The sequence below is a fragment of the Colius striatus genome, chromosome 1, assembly GCF_028858725.1.
Source record: "Colius striatus isolate bColStr4 chromosome 1, bColStr4.1.hap1, whole genome shotgun sequence".
In the NCBI taxonomy this organism is placed as follows: Eukaryota; Metazoa; Chordata; class Aves; order Coliiformes; family Coliidae; genus Colius; species Colius striatus.
The window spans coordinates 133,266,885-133,288,589 of NC_084759.1; the positions used below are offsets into that span (position 1 = coordinate 133,266,885).

General features: G+C 44.6%; 1 pseudogene; it reads right to left on the reverse strand.

Moving 5' to 3' along the window:
* Window positions 1–5,670: 5,670 nt before the first annotated feature.
* LOC104562393 (TRPM8 channel-associated factor 2-like) lies at window positions 5,671–17,120 on the reverse strand (annotated as a pseudogene).
* Between the last annotated feature and the right edge of the window lie 4,585 nt (window positions 17,121–21,705).

Consider the following 21,705-nt stretch of genomic DNA (forward strand, 5'->3'; position numbering starts at 1 on the left):
AGACCACTCCAGTGACTGCTCCACTCTGAAAACTTCTATTTCATCAGATGAAGATTTTGCAGGAACTAAATCTACTTGGAATTACATTCCTCCTGAGGTGAAGAACCCCAAACAAAGCTCATTCATTATTTAACTCTTCAGAAGATGGCTTAGATAGCTGCTGATCACATAATTTTCTGTTGAATTTCTGTTGGGGTCAGCCTCCATTGAGAGCAAGAAGCTAAAGAATTCAGCATAAAGCTAAGAACTCAGCAACCTATCATGCAGTCCACAAGGATAAAAACATAGGCCATAGCTAGTATGACAATCAAGGCTTAACATTTTTCCTTCATTGTCTATAGGATCCCACTGGGTCCTGTTCCTAGCTGGGTAAAGACGACAGCTCCACAGACAGCTCTTTCTTGACAGGCCATCCCTGGGCTCTAAAAAATGGAGCCAAGTTCTTATTCACCTGCTAAGAAAACTTCTTTGCTCATAAGTTCATCCCAGAAGAGCTGTCTTTTGGAATGGTGAACATTTTCTGTTAGTCAGAAAAGAGCAATGAAATTCTCATTTCATTGGCATTATTTCTGTGTCATAAGCAATAGAAAGCTCCACAGGTTTTTGCAGTGCCTTTTAGAATGAATGAATTACAGCACTAGAGTACAAGCGAAATACACCTTCCCATGACACTGGTCTCCCAAAACAGAGATAATAGATGCACTGGGAGCAGCCTGCACTGTCAGCAAGATATCATACAAGCTGCTGCGTTGGGCATAGGAAAGCTTCTTGTGCAGTGAAAAAGCATCAGAGAAGACATTGACAGAAAATCCAGAATGAAGGAGCAAGAGAAGTAATCAGGAGACAGGAAGGAGAGATTATGAGCAAAAGTGGTTCAAACTGCTGTTGAATGAGTAATGGGTTTAAAGAGAGATGGAAAACCTACATCGCTGCTCAAGGTGAGGTTAATATGAAAAGTTGACTTGGAACAGTATCATGATAGGACGTAGAATGTCTACTCAATTTGCGTAGTTCTTTACCAAGGCATGACCTACATCTCACTTTCTGATACTAAACAGATTGATATTAAATTGCATTCCACAAATCCTCCATCATGCTGGAACAACTAAGCATGAGGTAGCACTTCTACATCACACAGAACAAACAGGCAGGTTATCTACCTTTGTTAATCCCCCATTGATATGGAAACTCCTGATGCTGAAACTATCAGACAAGGAGGTTGAGTGGAGGGTGAGAGACTAAGGGGCCTGGTCTTGTGCCAGGTCAAAAGCAGTAAGACACCTTATACTGGAGGAGGCTCCACAGTATGTTAGGTTATGTCTAAAGTGTAGAATGCAGGAGCACCTCCGGGACTGCTCACGTATCCATGACAAGACACTTCCCAACTCACTCCTTGTCACATCATGTCCACACTGAAAACTGTGTTTCCTCCTGTCACCAGTTTTCTATGGGAAGAAAAAACAGGTACTTGTGGGGGTCAGCTGTGGCATGTGGCACATCCTGGACAACTGGGTGAACCATCACTCTGGAGCATCCTGCAAGTGCTTCTTTTTCCTAGTCTAGACACAACCTTGGAGGTCTCTCTCTAAAGCAAGGAGTGAGAAGGTGGAGATAGAACAGTACAGACAGGAGTTTTGTTGCTCTATTTAGATCTGTAACTCTCTTGAGCCAATTTATTGATTTTCTAATTGTTTATAAAACAACTCTTCTTTTGCAAGAACTGTATTACAGATTTTAGTGATGATTCTGTAGAGGTAAAAAGGTACCCAGGCTGAACTCTGAGAGATGGCATGCTCCATCGGGTAATGGCAAGACCACACAACACCATGTTGCCAGGCAAGTGTAAGAACCAGACAGCAGTTGGACCTAAACAAGGCCTAAAGAAGGCTGAAGACTTCCTGAATTGAAGGAATGTGAAGAATATCTAGATGGCAGCCAAATGTGAGGGTCAAAGGAAAGTGGAGACTATTCCACAGAAAAAAAAAAAAAAAGAATCTATGTCTGTCTATAGACAGAATTGTAATTATTCTATTATGTCTCAGCAGCCCTATCAATAGCCAGACAGGAGATAGGAGATCCCAGCCTATAGGGTGTGGTGAGGCAGTGGCAAAACTAGTAAAGTAGTAGTAGGAAAATTTTCCCTTTTGAAACTTCCACTCCATATAACTATGTTGGTATTTGCTGCACCAGAGAAAAGAGACTGACTCTTCAGCTTGATGATTCGGGCACTTCTCTGGGATGTGGAAAAATCAGGATCGATACACCTCCAAGAAATTTTTTTTTGTTCATATAAGATGCAAAGGCTTCCAGACAAGGCAGTTGAGGGAGACTCACCTCACAAGAGGCAGTATCTTAAGCTGCCACAATGGACAGTTCACAAGTCAGGTTGAGTGCTCTCTCCATTAAACTGCTACTTGCTATGAGGATTAAGAGAAAGAAGGAAAGGAAAAATCTCTCTTGCATGCTTCACAAAAGAGTGCACTTGGCCAGGATTCATTATTTAGTCTTGACCACAATGAGAGATCCAGTTACATATACAGGAAGTCCTGGGACTTCTGGAGGACAGACTTTGGCCTGTTTAGGAGACTGGCTGACAGAGTCCCATGGGAGGCAGTCATAAATGGCAAAAGAATTGTGGAAGGATGGTGCAGGAGCAGGCTTGTCCCCATGTGCCAAAAGATGAGTTGGCAGGGAAGAAGACCCACCTGGCTGATCAGAGTGCTTTGGCTGGAACTCAGAGGGGGAAAAAAAAAAGTTTATGACCTCTGGAAGAAGGGGCAAGCCACTCAGGAGGACTACAAGGAGATTGTGAGGTCATGCTGGGAGAAAATTCCATGAGCCAAAGCCCAACTAGAACTTACTAAGGAGACTCTCTATCCTTTATTGGATGTGAAGGGGAACATAGTGATAAAGAATGAAGAAAAGTTTGAGGTACTTAATGCCACCTTTGCCTCAGTCTTTAACAGTAGGATAAACTGTTCTCAGAGTACCTAGTCCACTGAGCTGGAAAACAGGGATGAGGAGCAGAGTGAAACCCTCATAAACCAAGGGGTTAGTGACCTGCTCTACCACTTAGATACACACAAGTCCTTGGGGCCGATAGGATCCACCCAAGGGTACTAAGTGAGCTGGCAGAAGTGCTCACCAAGCCACTTTCCATCATTTATCAGCAATCCTGGCCCACCAGGGAGGTCCCAGTGGACTGGAGGTTGACAAATGTGACAAGAAGGGCTAGAAGGAGGATCTGAGAACTATGGGGGTCAGTCTGACCTCAGTGCCCGGGAAGGTTATGGAGTAGATCATCGGCACACATGGGACACATGTACGGCACACATGGGACAACCAGGTGATCAGACCTAGTCCACATGAGTTTATCAAAGGTAGCTCTTGCCTGACTAACCCAATTTTCTTCTATGACAAGGTGATCCACTTCATGGTTGAGAGGAATTTTGTGGATGTGGTCTACTGCTGTGAAGTTTTCGGCTCTTGGCCTAAAAATCAGACTCGAAGTCTGCAAACCAGGCTCAAAGCCTGAAACCAGGCTCGAAGCCTGAAAAATAAACCAGACTCGAAGTCTGCAAACCAGGCTCAAAGCCTGAAACCAGGCTTGAAGTCTGAAAACCAGGCTCGAAGCCTGAAACCAGGCTCGAAGCCTGAAAAACCAGCTCTAAGCCTACTTCGTGCGGCTATCAACCCAGGGTCTGATTCTCAGCTGGGTGGGAAGAAATCAGTCCTACTCAATGTGAGTGACAGCAGAAATCTTCACTTTATTAAAAGCAGGCTCTAACTTATATACCCAGCAGCTTCAAAGCTAGCTCAGCAACAGCAGCTAATAGATTACATTCTCATGTTAATCCTACTTGCGGTTTCTGCGATAAGCAAGCTCCCTCACATCTTCCCATCTTGTTTTTCTCCGAAGTTGTTTTCCACCTTGAGCTGTTAGCTCGTTAGCTGAAAACAGCCCGACCTTGAGGGAGCAGAAAGCGGCCTGCTGTCTGCGTGACAGCAACTGCTTTAACCGTGGCTCTGACTCTGGTCTTGATTGTGCATTAAATTCATATAACTAGAACTCAGACTGCCTTGCCCCATCAGGCCTAACATTATAACCTGGGATCCATGTCCATTCTCCCTTAACCATTCCTCCACAATCTACCTGGACTCTAGTAGAGCCTTTGACACTGTTTCCCATAGCCTTTTCTTGGAGAAACTGGCTGTACACAGCTTGCATGGATCTACTCCACATTAGGTGGAAAACTGTCTGGATGGCCAGGCCCAGAGAGTAGTGGTGAATGGAGTTAAATCCAGTTGTCAGTCAGTCAGCAGTGGTGTTCCCCAGGGCTCAGTGTTGGGGCCTGTTCTGTTTAACATCTTTATCAATGATTTGGATGAGGGGATTGAGTGCACCCTCAGTAAGTTTGCTGATGACACCAAGCTGGGCAGGTGTGTAGATCTGCTTGAAGGTAGGAAGGCTCTTCAGAGGGACTTGGACAGGCTGAAGTGATGGGCCAAGGCCAAATGTATGAGGTTCAACAGGGTCAAGTGCTGCGTCCTTCACCTGGGCCACAACAACTCCCAGCAGTGCTATAGGTCTAGAGCAGAGTGGCTGGAAAGCTGCCTGGCAGAAAAGGACCTGGGGGTTATTAATTGACAGTCAGCTGAATGTGAGCCAGCAGTGTGCCGAGGTGGCCAAGAAGACCAATGGCATCCTGGCTTGTATCAGAAATACTGTGGCCAGCAGGGACAAGGAAGCAATTGTCTCTCCGTGTTTGGCACTGGTGAGGCTGCATCTCGGGTACTGTGTTCAGATCTGGGCCCCTTACTAGCAGAGGGACTTTGAGCATGTCCAGACAGGCAACAAAGCTGATTAAGAGTCCAGAGAAGAAGTCCTGTGAGGAGTGACTGAGGGGACAAGTCTTGTTTAGCCTGGAGAATAGAAGACTGAGGGGAGACCTTATTGCTCTCTACAACCACTTGAAAAGGGATTATGAGAGGTGGGTGTTGGTCTCTTCTCCCAAGTGACAAGCAACCACACAAGAGGAAATGGGCTCAAGTTGTACCAGGTGAGGTTTATATGGGATACTTGGAAAAACTGATTCACTGAATGGGTTAACAAGCATTGGAACAGGCTGCCCAGGGAAGCAGCTGAATCACCATCCCTGGAGTTATTTAAAAGATATGTAGATATGGAGATTAGGGACATAGTTTAGTGGTGGATGTGGCAGTACTAACTTAATGGTTGGACTTGATGATCTTTAAAGGTCTTTTCAGATCAAAAGGACTGCATGATTCAAGGATAAGTTGAACCTGTCACCTTGCCACTTGATGAACTACACTGGCTCCACTCAGTGCATTCATTGATATGAACACTCCACTCTGCTATGTTTAGTGAAGAGGAGCCTAGCCATGTAACACATTAGGATACCACTAGAAGTCCTGCTCTTCTAGACACTTTACAATGCCAAGGAGTTTTATTGCCAACTAGTCCCAAGTTCCACAGGAAATCTGCAGAAGATTAAACATCTGTGTCCAAGTTTGATAATCTATTTCCCATGTTGTATAACAAGAAGTAGTCCTGTTTGTCTCCTAGGAGGAAGATTAATATATTGCACTAAACTCTCTCCCCAAATGGTTAAGCCCAAGTCTGGCAAAGGAAGACAGAACACATCAGCATCAGATGCTCTGTATACCTCTCTCGTACTTTCTAGTCCCAAGCATGATTACTATAGTCACCATGTTGCAGATTCTTCTGATACTGACTGCACTAAGAATAAACCCGCTTTTCCCAGTTACCTGCAGGTATGTCTCCAGAGCAGTCCACATCTTCCAGTTCTTTAGCTAAGCACCTTTCTTCAGATACTCTTTTATTCTTTCCTCACAACACTGTGACTTTTATGCGTCTGATGCCTGGGAATCCCCAACACCTTCTCATGAACATAGACAGACCAGAGGTTGCAGGTGGCCTCCATGGTATGAGGGGGAAACTCCCACACTTGCTGCTGTTGATTGTGTCCCAGCTCATAGGTAGGATCCCAAAGACCAGTAGTTTGCATGTGCTTCATGTCTAACATTTCCTTCACTGAATCTAGGTGGCCCATGATGGTGTAGCCAGCACTCATCTAGCCTGCAGGAAAAGATAGGTATCAATACACATTGTTAGTGCTCACCCCAGTGTCTTTTAGACATAAATTACTGTAATTTTTTTTCATTTCTCTAGTGCCTTTCCTCCATCTCACAATCCATGTGTTGCCATGAATAACAAATTTTTCCCTTTGTGAGATAATGAAATACTACAAGTTTCACCCTAAAAAATGTTCAAATAAGCAGTGTAAAAGTAGTACCGAACTATCAGTTAAACAGAGTTTTTCCTGCTTTCCCTTTTTATACATGAACATACACTCAGTGGGACCAAGGCTGAGATTTTAAGATGAGGGAAAAAGCCTTGCCATTGTCCAGAATACACCTGAGCTCTCACAAACTGAGCACAATTGCTACCAATCCAATCATGCAACAATGGGTAGTTCAGCACTCTGATAGACCTTGAGTCTTCCTATGTAGAGTGTGGATACTGCAGCCATTTACACTCACTACATAGGGAGCTTATTTAGCTGTCTTTGACTGAATACTATATTTGTAGACTACTCAAGTTGGAGAATATGAATGGCAACCTCCTTTTTGCAGGAGCTATTTAAGATGTGATTTTATATGATTTAGGATCAGCTCAGGCAGTGTGGCTTACTTGGCGGCAGAGTGGACGGTGAGGTGGATTGAGAGCTGGCTGATTAACAGAGCCCAGAGAGTGGTGATCAATGGCACAGAATTGAGTTGGAGGCCTGTGGCCAGTGGAGTTCCACAGGGATCGGTTCTAGGGCCAGTCTTGTTCAACATCTTCATCAATGACCTGGATGAGGGGACAGAGTGTACCCTCAGCAAGTTCACTGATGACACTAAACTGGGAGAACTGGCTGATTCACCAGAAGGCTGTGCTGCTGTTCAGCAGGAACAGCTTGAGAGTTGGACAGAGAGGGAATTTCATGAGGTTCAACAAGGACAAGTGCAGAGTCCTGCACCTGGGGAGGAACAACCGCATGCACCAGTACAGGCTGGGGATTGACCTGCTGGAGAGCAGCTCTGCAGAGAGTGATCTGGGAGTGCTGGTTGATAATAAACTAACCATGAGCCAGCAATGTGCCCTCGTGGCCAAGAAAGCCAATGGCATCCTGGGGTGCATCAAGAAGAGTGTGGCCAGCATGTTGAGGAAGGTTCTGCTCCCCCTCTACTGTGCCCTGGTGAGGCCTCATCTGGAGTCCTGTGTCCAGTTCTGGGCTTCCCAACTCAAGAGGGACAGGGATGTGCTGGAGAGAGTCCAGCGCAGGGCCACCAAGATGATCAGGGGACTGGAGCATCTTCCCTGTGAGGAAAGGCTGCAGGAACCCAGGTTGCTTAGTCTAGAGAAGAAAAGACTGTGGGGGGGGATTTCATTAATATTTACAAATATCTAAGTGGTGGGTGTCAGGAGGTTGGGGCATCCTTTGTTTCTGTTGTAGCTAGCAATAGGATGAGGGGTAATGGGATGAAGCTGGAACACAAGAAGTTCTATTTAAACACAAGAAAATAAAAATTTACTGTGAGGGTGACAGAGCACTGGCACAGGCTGCCCAGGAAGGCTGTGGAGTCTCATTCCTTGGAGGTCTTCAAAACCTGCCTGTGCTACCTGACCTAGGCAGACCTGCTTTGGCAGGGGGTTGGACTACATGATCTCTCAAGGTCCCTTCCAACCTCTACCATTCTGTGATTCTATCATCTCGAGTTCCCTCTGTTTTAATAAGAGTGATGTAAACATTTAGCAGCCACTGGCATCCAAAATGTTCAGGTCTAGAAACCATTTCATCCACCCAAAACAGAAGGGAAAAATATAGTTGCAGACTTTTTAAACTGGCATTTCATTAGGATAGCGAAACTTAACACCTCCAAGATGTGCAACAAATTCTTTCCATTGGCTTAGCAAAAGTTTAGGACATCAGAGTTCATGCCAAGCCCTTTTCTCATTGTGGGATGATGAATGTATCCAGTCTATTTTGAAAAACAATTTAACAAAATTTGCATTGCAAAGTTCCACATTTATCATATAATTTAGATCAAATGTACTCAGCTCAACAACTGGAAAAGCTGGGATTGGGGAGCACCAGCTACAAAACTACACACTCATGAGCTTTGACAGAGATGCCAGTTCTGCTCCATTGCTATCATCTCAGGTACATATGTTTTGAGGCTAAACTTTGCCCAGGTGGGCACAGATAAGTTTAACAATGGTAACTAAATGCATGATAACTGTTCTTTGGCTGTGGCAGGGAAAAAACAGTAATCAGGCCAGCTGTACTGACTCTGCAGTGCATTCAGGAGCAAGAATGAGAAACTTTATGTGAGTCAAAGTCAGTGTAGTCAGCAGCACTGCCTTGAAACACACCCAGGCAAAAGATTAACTGAATGAGATACCACCAGTTTTGAGGGCAGGGATGCATCTGAAAGAGTCAATACTTTTTTTTAAGCCCTGCCTTACCATGTTTCTATCCTGATGTAGTAGCTCACAATTATGCAAAGGTTACAGTTATTTAACACCTTACATATGTTGCCAGTCCAGTTTTAGCACAATAGCCTTGAAGGAACAGACATTGCTGCTAGGGGCCACTTTGTCTCTCTTGGCACCTGAGAAGGCCATGTGGCAATGTACCTACCACATGACATCTGTTACAATCCTCTCTGGCCTTGGGAATTTTGTTGGCATGGTTGCCAACTTGCTTATTGCCACCATGATCTTATTCCACAGGGTCAGCAGCGGCTGTGAGTTCTCCATGTGGCAGATGCTGTCAGATAGCACCATCAGGATGAGATTCTCAACAGCCAGTTCTGCCCAGGGAGCAGGCTAGTGCCAGATACAGGCCTTCAACTGGCTTTCACAGGTCTCTCCTGCATCAACAAGACAGAAAATTGGTTAAGCACAGCTCTGACTTTTGTGCACACTCCCAGACGCCAAGCTGGAGAAAGGGACCACAATCATCACATTCTCTTGGAAAACACTATGTGATAGTTGCATTACTGGTGGTGGTGGCTGTTAACTAGTTGATCCTCATCCTGTGCTTCAGAAATCCCCTCAGGCTCTTTAGCAAAAGTTTAGGATATCAGGGTTCATGCCAAGCCTTTTTCTCATTGTGGGATGATGAATTTATCCAGTCTATTTTGAAAAACAATTGAACAAAATTTGCATTGCAAAGTTCCACATTTATCATATAATTTAACTCTAGATCAAATGTACTCAGCTCACAATTAGAACTACCCAGCTTGAAGAACTGAGCTCTGACTGTCCCTTCTACTGTGATGGTCAGTTTCCCCAGGACACTCCTTGGTGGTACTAGGATGCAAATGAGACCACCCCAGTGGCAGGAAATAGTCTGTCTCTGGCAGGTAATATCACAGCTACATATTACCACTGGGGCTCTCTCAGCTCTGTGGCATGAGAGAGGTCATCCATGTGACACCTAATCTGTACCTGGCAAATAGAAGGGCAGGAACAGCTGATCAAAGGGCTCCAACTGTGACCTGGTAGACCCAAGGAAACACCCTGAGCTGCCTGCTGCAGCACTGGCCCTGCAGAGTTGCATGCAGAAGCAGACTTGTGACTCCAGTCTAGTTCAAGTTTTCAGCCTGTGGTGACTAGAAGCAGTAAATACAGTGAAAAAAGGCTGTTTAAGTTCATGCTATGCCTGTCTCAGACAGTCTTAAGAGCTGTACTCCCACTATTACTGGCTCAACTACATCCTTCACTAGCAGTTCAGTTCACTAGCAGTGACTTTTTTCACAGCACTGTATTTGCATGGATCATTCCTTCACCCTTCACCAACATCAAAGTCACATCCTGTAACACAGGAGTTGGAGAGATGTGATTGTTATTGGCTTCTTTTATCATGCCTATTACTCAGTCCTCATACAGTAAAACTGATAGCATGTGGCTACAGGATCAGACAGAAACAACTTTGTGTTTCAGCTGCAGGAAGCAAACTGCAAAAAGTATCCAAGCAGTTAAGCATTTATCTGCTTCATACTTCGCAGAGAACTTAATCCCAAGTAACTAGATTCTATCTGATCTGGATACATCTACATAAGCAATAGTGACGGCACTGTGAAAGTACTTTAAGACAGATCTGGAGAGACATAATGAAGTTTGGTGCATAGAAGGGACCAAGTACTTATTTTGGATCTCAAAATCACCTTGATCAGTTCTCCTTGCATGACAACAAAACAAATACAGCTGCCTTCAGGTGGCAGCCACACTCAATTATCCTGCCAACAAATAGAAGAAGAAGAATGAAACAGAAGACAATGAGAAACCAGGTAAAAAATTAGGCAATGCATTAGAAGTGCCACAGAGTGGCAGCATTAGGGAAAGACTTGAAAAGGCAGCAAAACTAGTAAGGATAAAACCCTTCTTGGTGCTGTTTGAGTGCTCACCTGACCAATACATAGGTATAAACAGAAGCCAAAATAGAGACAACTTACCTTTAGGCCAGCATTGACCACCAGGCAAGGGAATGTAATAACTGCTGTATGCCCTTCAGAGAAGTAGAGTCCTGTACTCCTCCAGGCTGTCTTACCTAAAAAGTAAGTGAAAATAGTCCTAAACAGTTGAGCACTTTTTTAGCTCAGTATTATGGACTCTGTAGATTTCAAGCTGCAACAGAAGAATCTTCCATCCTTTTCTTTTCCCTTGCTCCTACAGTCACAGAACTGTCTCACAATTTACCCAACTCATCAGAAATACAGTTTTATAGCAAAATGGTTGCAGCATGAACAAGATCATCACACCATTACCAAACAAGACCAATCAAATTTGAACTTCTTGAAACGCAAAGCTTAAATGTGTTTACTAGTACCTTCTAAAAATACGGAGAAAAAAAATAAAAAGAAAACCAAAATCCCAAACCCCAATGCCTCCTCCACTCATCCTCTTACCCTAAAGGCCTCATAAGAGGTGCATGCTGTGGTGGTACTAAACATGGTTAAAGTTATAATTCCCTAACCACTTTCTAAATAATATACCAACAGTGACATCACATTTTTCCTTACTGACTAGTCAACCACAATGACTGAAGTTATAAGAAAGCCTAAAAGTACTGTTCTGTACTAGGTGTAACTGTGAGTACCCTACCACACCACTACAATTCAGCAAGTTCCTGGACAAATCTTCCCATGGAAAAGCAAGTCTCCTCTGTAAACACTTGAGATACACAGTGCAAAATTCATCGAGCCCTACTCTACAGATCAGACACAATCCATTCCTTAGTTCTAACATAAAGTTTACTCAGCTGTATTTTAACACAAACAGCAAAAGTCCTACAAAGAGCTGAACTGTCATAAAGCACCCAACTTACAAACTTTCTTGCCCTTCAAGAAAGCAGGTCCAGTCTAGCAAAACCCAATCCAGGAAAAACACAAATTTGACCACATCACTATGTTCATAGAGTGGTTTGAGTTGGACAGGACCTTAAAGATCACTTAGTTCCAACCCCCCTGCCAGAGGCTAGGACACCTTTCACTAGATTAAGTTGCTGGAAGCCCCATCCAGCGTGGGGGCTGAACACTGCCAGGTACGGGACATCTACAACCCCTCTGGGCAACCTGTTCCAGTGACTCACTGCCCTCACAGTGAAGAACTTCTACCTTACATCTAATCTAAATTCACTGTCTTTCAGTTTGGAGCCATTACCCCTTGTCTTTTCACTACATGGCCTTGTAAAAAACTCTTTCTTGTAGTCCCTTTTAGGTACTGAAAGGCTCCTGTAAAGTGTCCCCAGGGCCTTCTCTTGTCCCGGCTGAACAACCAAAATTTCTCAGCCAGTCTTCGCAGGAAAGAAGCTCCAGCCCTGATCATCTTCCTGGCCCTCCTCTGGACTCACTCCATGTCCAACTTATGTAGGGAGTCCAAGCTGTACTCAGTACTACAAGTGGGGAGTAGTTCTTTCATCAATTCATGTCAGTTTTGCTGAATTTGCAACAAAAGCAGTTTTGAAATGGTGCTCAGGGTTTGCTAACATTTCCTTCTTGTTTATATGAAATCACACAAATTCTGAGTATTTATGGTCAAATAAAATACTGTGTTCAATCAAATACATTCAGTTTGGCTAACTCTAAAATTTTTTCCCCCTTTTATCCTGACTAATTAGTGCTAAAACCAGTGTGTGGTTATCCCACAGCTCTTCTCTCTGCATATCCTCCACACTCAGACATCACCACTCCAGAATAGTCTCCTTTATTGCATTTGAACAGTTTTAAAACAACTTCTCCCAATTATATTCAAACAGATACACACACAAAAAAAAATCTGTCCAGAGCACAATATACAAATAATGGAATTTAACCTATGGTTAAAACATGTCAACTGTGAGCAGGAATATCAGCAAGGTTGTATAGATAAAAAGCCTACCAAAGCTCAGACAAATCATTCAAGTGTCATTACCAAACACCTTGGCATCAGTCAGATGTCAGTCCAAGAAGTTCGCACCATGCTTCCAGCTTCTTGTTTTCACCCTCAAAAACAGACTTTCACACCATCAATTTTTCTGACATAACAAGTTGTGAGACAGCACTATAATGCAGGCTGAAACTATTTAGATTAAAAAAATAAACATTTGTTCCTAACTCCTACCTCTTTGTATAACTATGGCAACAACTTGCCCTACAGAGCTCACCGTTTCTCACATAAACTTTCTTGCCAAAACCATTGTGCTGTGCCAGTACCTCTGAAACCCCTCTGTTATGTGGTTCTTCTCCCCCAAGCAGCTGTGCACCAATTGTGAGGATGCAGGATTTTCACAGGGTGTTAAAAAAGCGCAGAAATCAGGGCTAGCCACTAAAGGAGCTCACCCGCCATTACACAGGGGTCAGCCTTCTCACAAACCCACAGTGAAATTGCACGTGTGCCCATGTTCAGACATACACAGACACATGCACACTGAGGACAGACATTCCACCAATCCAAGCAATAGAATGCCTTGAGAGGAAGGGAGATACACTCCTCACCTGGGTTTGTACCGTCATTTTCCACAGTGACTGGGAGGTCATAGACCCCAGCTGCAGATTTCTGCACTAGGGCTGAACTACCCGTCATGGTGAGGGACAGGTCAGTTGCCATGCAGAGAAGAACTGCCTTTTTGGAGTTGTTCTTGACAGGGCAGTGCATGCTGACTTGTGGGATCCCATTTCTCTGAAGCACTTTGGTCAGGATGTGGTGGAGCAAAGTATATGCCGGGCAGTCATCATCTGGGATGTGCAGAAAGGCACTGCAGCCTTGTTCTAGCCTTTGCAGCCAGTCCTTCAGGGGGGCTTAAGCTCCTCACACTTCTGTACATGCCTGTTGAAGACCACAAGCGCCTTGTGGAAGTGGTAGTGCTCCTCAGATCCCATGGTCGGGTGCTTACCTACCTGGACATTCTGCCCCAGTATGCTCAGCCCAAGGCAGTTCAGCATCTTGTTGCCTGGGTATTCTGCCATAGCAGCTTTGCTGTGGTTCTGGGAAGCCCAGTACCAGGCCTGGCCTCCAATCAGTAAGCGGTCTCCCTCTGCCACAAAAGCATGAACCCTCTCTGCCTCTCAGTTGCTATAAGTGCAGCTCTGCCTCTCAGTTGCTATAAGAAGTACACACTGATGTCATCTGTCGGCTGTGACACCTGCAACTTCACCTCTTCCTGAGAGAGGAGGCTGCACAATTTCTTCAGTCTGGCATCCACACTCACCAGCCCCCTTTAGTCAGCATCCAGCCAGCAGACAGCATTGAGCAGGAATGGGGCCAACTTTGGGGAGAACAGTTGGCTCTCGTGGGTTGCCACTGCCAACACAACCTTGGCCATAGCGTGCTGCAGCTATGAAGCAGTGCTGTGAGCTATCCAGGCAGAGCAGGAAGGAGAGTTCACCATGCACCAGCAAGATGGAGGGTATGCCTCCTGTCACCAAATCCAGCTCTGACACACCACGCAGGAGAAACTCAGCATCAAGGCTGAGGTTGGTCTGGTGCCTGCAGAACCAAGAGGTCCAGGTTAGTCCCTATCCCAGAACCCTTTGCACAAAAAAGACATCTTGTCTATCCCTGTCTCATTCCAATACATCATATCATCAGTTATTTCATGTAAAAATAAATCCATGCTTCATTTTTCTCCTGTCAAAGCCTCAGTCTCTGCAGACAAGCAAATCTGTAAGAATTTCAGCATTCTTTAAAAAAACAGAATGAAGTGATCAAAACGAAGTTTATAGACCTTTGAGGAGCAGCTTCAAATCTAAACACATTGCAGAAACTCAAAACTCAGGAAACTTTTCACAAGTTTTAATCTCCAGGTTTAAATTGCAAATGATGTGGGAATTGGCACATCTCCTACAACAGAAACTTTCTGCATTTACCTCATCCTAGTCATTATCAATCGGGCAAGCCCAAAAGGATTCTCCATGTTTTCTCCCAACCTCGGTTACTGTTGAGAACTGAAGATAGCTAGGCCAGACGGACTAGATGGACAGGCAGACACACAGCTAGACAAATGATGAGTGACTAGAAGTTGAATCAGGGCTCTAACACATAGTCCTCACATTGCCACTAGTTGGTCTCCACAATATAAAGAGATTATACTGTGCATTATACTCGTATCTCTATTTAACTCCTGCATTTCACGCTGCTGAAAGACATGTTGAATTACTATCATTTGCTTTGTTTACATTTTTTCCTGGTTCAGCCAAACACAGTTTATCCCCCAACACCTGGAAAGAATCTGTTGTTATGTGACCACTGCAGACAATAAAAATAAATGATGCTGCCCTTCTGCATGCCCACAGGGCAGGAATCAAGTTTACAGCTCTCATTTGGTTATTACTTTACTGAGGCTCTTTGTCACACAAAGTAAGTACCCAGGCATATGTCGCAGCACCTGCTCCAGGCGGTAGTTTGGTTATCTGGGGGTTAAGCACAGGCCAGCAAGAAGGCCCAGATTTACAGAGCTCTTATGTGGCATGGAACTTAGGTATCTAAATTTCTCTGTGGGTCTGGATCCAATCAAAACCACCATGAGAACACCCTAAACAAGGTATAATTCACCCTTAGTTACCATGTAAAGGCTTGTCAACTGCTACTTAATTTTTCTCTGCTGAATTCTCCATCCCTCTCTCTTCCACTCACTGTGCATGAGGCAGTGGGCACATGCCCATGTAATGCAGGTGAGAACAAGAACTAATTGCCAATTTTTAAGTAACTTTGTTAGCTGTGTCGTAAGCACTTTGCTGAATCAGCAGCAGAGCTTTCCATTACCTTTACCAGAAAACAAACTGAGTATACAAAAAGTATCAAATCCAATTATTTGTTCAAATGCATTGGAAATGTAGTATTATATATCCACAAGGAAATATCTGTGAAGGAAAGAGTTGCAGGGAATTTTACAGTAATTGTTGCAGCTTTTGTGCCTGTGAAATGAAGCTGCCACCCAGGGGAAGCACAGCAGCACTTGTGCTCCTCAGAGCTGCTGCAACTTGTGTCACTTGGCAGAAACTGGCAGGAGACACAGGCTGGCACACCCACTGGCAAAGGGAGGTGGAGGAAAATGGCAGAACAATGCCTAGGACTCCATTGCCTGGTTGGATGTGCAAAACAAATCACAGTAGCCCAGAGTTTTACACCTGCTGCCCCAGGATCCAAAGGGCCACAATGGAATTCCAAACAAACTGGGAACGCAGAGATTTTCTGACCACAGCCCTGTCAGAAGCTGAGAAAGGAGGTGACACCTAGCCTGTCTCCTCAGCTCTTTGATGGCTGCAGGGTTGCACTTTTGGGAGATTAATTTCTGCAAATAATAGGATAAACAGGTTTAGCAGCTACCAGGCAGAGGCTGGCCCAGAGGGCCGCTCTCCTCATTTCCTTCCCCTTGACTTAATTCCCTGGACTTGACCCAGCTGCCCTAGAAGCAGTTAAAGACATAATTTTTTCCAATTGTAAAGAGCAGGAAGGTCTCCCTTAAACGCCAAGACAACAGTTGCATCCAGCTATTAAAGCACCAGCATTCTTCATCATCCTCCTCTCTTCTTAAGAACTTTCTATAAAAATCTGCATAACCCAATTGGCTGTTTAAATAGAGAGCAAGTCAGATACTCATGGGACAAATAATGGGATTTTGGGAATCTTCTTGGCAACTCTGAAGGTGCCTTTCTCCAGAGTGTTTCCTGTAAAGTACACTCCAGCCATGCTGGTCACCTGGTTCCCAGGGAATTCAAAGGGCATCTTCTCTTCAGACTAGCCCAGTGCCAGGCCTGGCCACCAATGAGCAGCCCTCCACCTCCCCTTTACAAAACCAACCAGGTCTTTTGCCTGCGTGCTGTCATAGCTGTCCATACAGTACACCCATAGGGTGAGGCTGAGCTCTGCCCCAGCCTTTACTTTGGTGCCAGCCCTGAACAGCAGCTGGGAGAGGGAATCCAAATGAGGATGGACCCCAACCAGGGCCTCAGGGGAAGGCTTGAGCCACTCCACAGCATTTCTGAGGAACTGGGAAAACTTGCAGTCCTTCAAGATTCCTTCATGGGAAACAACCATCATCCGACCCTTCCCATACTGTGAAATAGCAATCAGAACCTGCTTCTCAGAGCTCACAAGCACAGGGTAGGCATCCTCTCCAACAAGCAGCAGCTCACAAGGAACAAAACCGCTAGTGAATTCCCATGGCCCAACACCATTCACTAACAGCTGATAGGTAGCAGAAGGTTTCATGTTCAGGTCACTCCTATCTGGCAGAGAGAAGACCAACATTCATTATAGTATGGCTCAGCAATAAAGAAAAACTGTAACAACCCTGTGGAGTAATTTCTTTGTTAGCCAGTGAGAACTCCAGACAAACAGAAATCATTTACCAAAGGCACATCTGTATGCACAACTTTTTTCAGGGAATTGATTTCCCTGTTTAGCTTTGTGATCACATTATTTACCATTTAGACAAGAAGTGACAAGTATGTCAAGATGATGGAGGAAAAGAAAGTCACTGTTTCAACAAATTCTGACATGCATTATGGAAGAGAAGAAGGAAATAAAGATATTCACTTTCTCATTAATAATAATCTGGAGAGGGAGAGAAAGGCTCCAGGAATTTTACTGGGAAATTGCGTGGTAGAGGTAGTTTACATGGAAACAGCTAGAAAGACGTTATCAACACAACACATAGCAAAATTCAAACATGCAGACTTTAGTTCCTAATTGGATATGTACAGAGCTACAGACAATTGCTGCAAGATAGTATTCCAAAGCTGTACTTTGCTACCTCCATTTAGGCACTATAAGCCTGATTAGTATTAGCAGGTGCTGTGAGGGGGAGGAGAATTGGCAGAACAGGTGGAGACAACCAGCTCCCCTGGAATAACTTGGTTTAAGCCACAGAGTAAGTAGGAGAGAAAATCTGAGCACAGGAGATTCTAGTTCTCTGATGTGCCACATGACTTTAAAAAAATAATTCCCCTTTTCTATAGCTTTGTTTCACCTGTTTTCCCATTTACAAAGTAAGGAGAGTGGTACTGACCTTGACTGCAAAGCCCTTTGAGGTCTATGGTTGACAGACCTCTATTTAGGCTCCCTCTGTTTGAAAGTTCAGCTTAGCTCTTCACCACAATTCTCTTTTGCTGAGCTGAGGCAGCTGTGATCATGCAAACAAGAATATTTTGAGGCGGAGAGCATGACCCAGTCCCACTCAGTTCTTATAATTCAGGATTCACAAGGTTGACTTAAAAGTGCCTATGCCTATGGCAAGGGAGGAAGTTACTCCAAGGCATGCCTGGCCCCTTCCCTGGCAGCATCCCATGTTGACCCAGGAGCTGCAGTCTCTGTTCTTCACATGCATTTCACATTGGGCTGTCCTGAAAGCAATCCCTTAGCATGCAAACATGGGAAAATGGGGAAATCCTGGAGAAGCGGCATCCTTGATTTATATTTGTCACAAGCTCAGAAATCAAGAACAGAATCGAGTTGGAGGCCTGTGGCCAGTGGAGTTCCATAGGGATTGGTTCTGGGGCCAGTCTTATTTATCATCTTCATCAGTGCCCTGGATGAAGGGACAGAGTGTACTCTCAGTAAGGTTGCTGATGACACCAAACTGGGAGGACTGGCTGATTCACCAGAAGGCTGTGCTGCCAATCAGCAGGATCTCGACTGGCTTGAGAGTTGGGCAGAGAAAAACATCATGAGGTTCAACAAGTGCAGGGTCCTGCACCTGGGGAGGAACAACCCCCTGCACCAGTACAGGCTGGGGATTGACTTGCTGGAGAGCAGCTCTGCAGAGAGAGACTTGGGAGTGCTGATTGACAATAAACTAACCATGAGCCAGCAATGTTCCCTCATGGCCAAGAGGCCAATGGCATCATAAGATGTACCAAGAAGAGTGTAGCCAGCAGGTGGAGGGAGGTTCTCTCTATTCTGCCCTGGTGAGGCTTCATCTGGAGTCCCGTGTCCAGTTCTGGGCTCCCCAGCTCAAGAGGGACAGGGAACTTCTGGAGAGTCCAGCACAGGGCCACCAAGATGATCACAGGACTGAAGGATCTTCCTTATGAGGAAAGGCTGCAGGACCTGGGGCTGTTGAGCCTACAGAAGAGGAGACTCTCATTAATACAAACACTTAAAAGGTGCATGTCAAGAGGATGGGACAACACTTTTTTCTATAGCGGCCAGTGACAGAACAAGTAGTAATGTACAAAAGCTGGAACACAAGAAGTTCCACTTCAACGTACGGAAAATCTATTTTACTGTGAGAGTGAGGGAGCCCTGGCACAGGCTGCCCAGGGAGGTTGTGGAGTCTCCCCCTCTGGAGGTCTTCAAAACCCATCTTGGTATGTTCCTGTGTGACCTGATCTAGGTGGACCTGTTTTAGCAGGGGGATTGGACTAGACAATCTTTAGAGGTTCCTTCCAATCCCTACCATTCTGTGATTATGTGAAAGGTTCTTTTTCTGGTGGCTCCTGTGGATTTGATATTAACATGGATATGTACTGACCATGGTGTAGGGGAGAGGAAAAACGGGTGGATAGGTTTCAGATAGTTTCTACCTGAGGACTACCCTTCAGGACTAGGTTTCCAGTAAATTCAGCAAAACAACTCTTACTTCTTAGCCCCCACCCTTCTTATCACAGAATAAGAAGGACCCATAAAAGGATGAGGTGCTCCCTGGCATTTGTCCAGAACTAAGCACAGTTTTCTTTGGGAGGATTTAACTCTCTTAACTGAATGCTATTATCATCACATAACAGAATTCCCAACAAAGGGATGTGGTGCAAAGGAAAGGAGTACACCTTGGTCCACTCAGGAAGAATATCCATGGGAGACAGATGACCTGGAAAGGCTCTAAGGGTAAATGAGGGAATAGACACTGTGTGTCAAGTGCTCAGTCTCAGATTGAGTCTTCAAGGTTCCTGTAAAGCCTGTGAGAATCTCCAAGAGTAGAAAGTATGGGATTGCAATATATGAGAGTCACTGGAGTGGATCACTTGTTAAGAACACAGGCAGCAAGAGAGAAATAATTACTAGGGATTTGGCTGCTCTTCCTAAATGGATGGGACTCTTAGGGTTTCCAGTCTTTCCTCATTTTAAGATCTACAGTTTAGCTGCTCACACAGCAATGAAGCACCAAATACGCTGCAAAATCTATAAGCAGTAAAGAATTGATAGCTCTTGCTTTTGCACATGCTTATGAAAAATTGAGCAAGGAGAGGAATGCTGACATTTGGCATTTGCTGAAGAGACAAAAGAGTATTATATTATGTCAGTTCATAATCAATAAGGTTTTAAACTGAAAAGGGTAGATTTAGATTGGATATAAGAAAATTATTAATATGAGGGTGGTGAGACACTGGAATGAGTTATCCAGAGAAGCCATGGATGCCTCATCAGTAAGTGTTAAAAGTCATGTTGGTTGGGGCTTTGAGTAACCCGACCCAGTGACACATAACCCAGCAGGCGAGGAAGGTTGGACTACATTATCATTGAAAGTCCCTTCCTGTAGGAAATTGGCCAGAGTCAAGACATACACCCAATGTGAGTTAAAATTCTTGCTCCCTTTACTGCTGTGGTACACGGCTATTTATACAATTCATGGCTATTCATACGACCCAGGAAAGCGTTCTGATTGGTTGCAATGCCTTGTCCACGTGCCCCAACTACTAAGCCCACTGGCTAAAACATGGAGATCATGCTTCTTGTTGTAACATTGTGAACTGCCATATTCTAAGTCGATTCAAGGACTTTCAACCATTTTGAGGCCTGGATTGTTCAAGCCCTCAACCAGGCCATGACCTCTATTAACCATTCTTCTACAATTCCCCCTTTTTTCTTTTGCACAATCCAAGCCTGTTTAGAACTTGCAATACAAACTTCTTAGCACACGGCATTATACAACTTAATATACAAAGTCCAACCAGTACAACAATTAAAACCAACAATCCTGTTTTCAGTAAGCTTGCCAACCATCCTCCTAGACCCAACCAACTTGTGAGTGTCTATTCCAAAAAATCCCGCGTCTTCCTTAATCTTTTGACTATAAGTTGTTGTATCTGCTGGTGGATGGCTTTTGAATGGTTGCTAAGATCCATACAGCACATACCAACAAAATGCTCGCAACCGTGGCCATGAGCTAACAATAAAAAATCAATGGCAGCCCTATTTTGCAAGACAGTATGTTGAGTAGAAGAGAGATCATTGGCCCATCCTGAAAGGATTCTACTAGTACAATTAGCTTGTTTTACAACCCAGCAAGATAATTTTTCTATGTTTCTGTGAGCTCTAGCTGCAGCAACATCTGGTGCAAGAATAGAGGAAAATTCTATTCCACAATTCTAAGTTATCATCACACTCAGCAGTGATGGTTTATGCCACATCTCTTTTCCATCGTGTTGGGTGAGTAACATTAGGGTGATGATGAGGTAGGGCTAAGCTCAGTTACAATTAAGCTCAGTTGTACATGGGCCTCCTGTCAGGTGCAACGGTATCCCAGCCCATGCTCGATTTCCACATATCAAAAAATACCCCGGAGGAAATCACCGTGGAAGGCTTGTTACTGAGGTTACCTTGGTTTTCGTTATTTCACATCAAAAATCCCATCTGCTTTTGTTCCCTATGGGGTATACCAGTGCTGGAATCGCAGGCTTGGTCTGGTGACTAGTTTTATCTAATTTTTGAGACACATTAAAAAGGATACAACGAGATGCGTTTAATGAATCCAACAACTCAAACTGTTGAGGTTCGGGGCCAACAGGCAACGCATCATCCCAAAGGCATCTGCTGGGGTCATGTTCGGTTTTGTTAAAACGAACCCCGGTTGCTTGAACAAAACCCTTCCGTGTGACATTGTTTACAGGCACCCCTACCAAACATGTTACAAAAGGAGTACTCAGTGTAGCAAGGCTAGCACAAAAGGTGGTGGTATTCAGGGTACAGGCCAAAGAGACCCCGATATTCTGCCGCGGGTCGAAGAGTCCCAGGGTAGCATCACACTGTGCCACACTAAGAAAACATGCAATACTCAACATATAAACCTCTGTCTTGCTCAGTCCTTTGCGCCACATTTTCTCACTGGTCATCGTCCAACAGTAGGTGCAGGATCGTGATCCTTCAATACTTCATACAGCACTTCATACACCCCCCCCCGCCACTAGTGG